The sequence below is a fragment of the Balaenoptera physalus genome (genome assembly GCF_965194825.1).
Source record: "Balaenoptera physalus genome assembly, chromosome: 11".
Taxonomy (NCBI): domain Eukaryota; kingdom Metazoa; phylum Chordata; class Mammalia; order Artiodactyla; family Balaenopteridae; genus Balaenoptera; species Balaenoptera physalus.
The window spans coordinates 75,881,888-75,884,501 of NC_138896.1; the positions used below are offsets into that span (position 1 = coordinate 75,881,888).

At 60.6% G+C, this 2,614-nt stretch overlaps 1 protein-coding gene across 1 annotated transcript in view; it reads right to left on the bottom strand.

The window, feature by feature from the left end:
• The window catches only part of CHDH (choline dehydrogenase), a 61,456-nt gene extending 58,932 nt beyond the window's left edge, over window positions 1–2,524 (bottom strand). The window contains exon 1 of the mRNA XM_082414505.1: window positions 2,229–2,524. The gene's annotated coding sequence lies outside the window, so the exon portion shown is untranslated. The remainder of the gene's footprint in view (window positions 1–2,228) is intronic.
• Between the last annotated feature and the right edge of the window lie 90 nt (window positions 2,525–2,614).

A 2,614-nucleotide genomic window follows, 5' to 3' on the forward strand; every position in this document is an offset into this window, starting at 1 on the left:
GGCCACCTTGGAGGCTGCATGCTTAACCAACAAAGCCCTCTTGTGGAGGGACACTTTTTGGAATGAACTTCCGAGCCTGAGCAGACCCCTTCCCCCCGAAAAGACAGGCAGGCACACCTTGCTGGCCCACAGAGAACACCAGCTGTGGCTGAAGGGCTCTCCGTGGGACTGCCCACTCTGCAGTCCTGCCGTGGGCATCAGAGAACCAGGACCAGGGCAGTGTCACCTCTGTGCCCATACACACCCAACCCTGGACCCAGGGCACTGGGGGATCACTCAGTCTGTGTCCCAAGTCAATGGCCAGCACCTGCTGCCCGGTTTCCCTCCTCCTACTCCTCCTACCCGATGCTCAGCCACCTCGGCACCATGCTGGCCTCATGTCTCCTCTCTCCTTTGCCCACCAGTTTCTTCCCCTGGAGAAATAATCTTAACTTTGCGCTTTCTTGAAAGAAAACCACCCCACTCCACCTCCAAACCCACTTCCTCCCCTGCCTGTCTCACCCCTTCTTGCCAAGGACCTAAGCCAGGGGCCCACCTCAGGCCAGGCCACCCCTGGCCCCTCTGCCTCATCTGACACCTCGGCTGCCCCCTCACTCTCAGGTTTTCCTAGCCTTTACCTCCAGGGAGTTCTCCTTCCCCGGGGACCTATCCTCCTCCCCTCTCTACCACCCCTATAAATGTCTGACTCACAAACTCTATTTCCAGATAGAGGACTAACCTCTGCATCCCTGGTTGTCCCCAAAGCCCTCACACTCAACAGCCCAAGCTCCTGCAGCAGGGCCTGCTTTGGGGCCAGCTGTAAAGCTGGCACGGCTCGAAGCCTGGCCCACAGGGACTCGGCTATTTGTCCCGTGAATGCATTTTGGTTAGCACCTGCCTCCTCGCTGGCCTCAGAGGGACTGGCCTCCCACGGCCTAGCATAGCCACCCAGGTGGGCTTTCTAAAACTGAAAACTGACCACCGCCAAAACGCCTGCCGTGGTTCCTCTGCACCATGGGACAAAGTTCATGATCTCAAGAGCTGGAAGACGAGGCTGTCTGCATCTGTGCTTCCACAGCAGGCTGGGCACATGTGCCCTTGAACATGTTCTCACCGCCCTCATCCTCAGTCCAGAGGCACCTTTGCACCCCAGGGCTGGCACCCTGCACGTGTTTGCTCAGCAGAAAGACAACTGTTAGAGCTGCAAATGATATCTGGGACCCCAGGGCTCACAGCAACTCAGAGAGGTTGAGCGAGGGGCCCAGGGTGGCCCAGCCCCAGGCATGGGTGAGGCAACAGCCTCACCTGAGCCACTCTCCTTGGTTAGAAACCAGACCAATCCTCTGGAAGCGTCACCTGAAACCTACATGTGTGCATGCCATAGCCCCCAGCTCTAGCTGGGCCCGCTCCATGCTGGCCCGAATCTGGATCAGGCAGGTGGGCCAGGCCTGGTGCACAGGAGCTCAGCAAAAGAGCTGCTTGACTAAGTCAACCTGGCACCAGCTGACAATTCCATCCCTCCTTAGGCCTCGGTCTCATGTAAAGAATGGACCTAACTTGGCCTACAAGTTTAAGGGACCTTGAGTTGGTCACCCCCACCTTGTCCTTTGCAAACGCAGGCAGCTGAAGCAGCAAAGTTCCAAGCACTTTGATCTGCTGTTGGCCCAGCTGATTTTTATTAACCTTCCCCCAAACCACTGTGCCTCACAGGATGGTCCTGGTCCACCTGCGCAGAATTACCAGCAATGTCAAGTTAAATGCAGATTCCGGACCCTGCTGGACCTGAGGGGCTGGGTTGGCTCTCTGAAAGGCGGGCCCAAAATTTGCATTTAACGCTGCTCATAAATCCTGAGCTCAGTGAAACTCGAAAACCCGCCTCCAAACCCAAAGGGTGAAGGCTTCCGCCTCCGGAGACCGAAGTGTTAGTGTCAGGCCTCATTTTGTGAAAACATACGTTGACCAGAACACCCGGGGAAAGGGAGGGTTTCTATTACACGAATTACATATAACTTAGTTCCTGCGAGGAACTAGCTCCCGCGAAGAACTCAGTGAGGCTTTGCTGTCCCCGTCCCACCGTTTTTGTTTCCCAGGGCTCAGCCGCAGCGTCAAGTGGAGCCCCAGCCTCGGCGTCCAGCCGGGGTCCTCCGGTCCCACCCGACCTCTCGGCCTGAGGCCGCTGGGGCTCCGGGCTGCGGCCGGGGCCGTTCGGGCCGGGTGGACCCGGGGTCTAGCGCGTCCCCGCTACTCACCGTGGGCAGCTCGGCCCGAGTGCAGGGACGGTCGGCGGCGGCCCGGCCCCGCTACACTTTAACTGGCGGCGCCGGCGCTCCGCGCGCTCCGGGCGGCCAGGAGGGGCACCGCGGGCCTCTCGGACCGACCTGCTCCGGGAGATGACCGGACGCCAGGCGGGCCCGCCGAGCTCGGGCGAGCGGGACGCGCGTGCAACTAGTGCACCTGGCTCACTGCACGCACGAGTTCGCTGAGCCGGCGCGTGCGCGGCTGCTCGAGAGACGCTCGGACCCAGGCATCCCTCGCGGCCCCTGCAGGCCGGGGCACTTCTTTCCCTACCCAGGAAGGGCGCCAGGGGGCCGCCCCTACCTGGGCGGTGCTGGGGGAGGCGGAGCCCGGAGGTGTG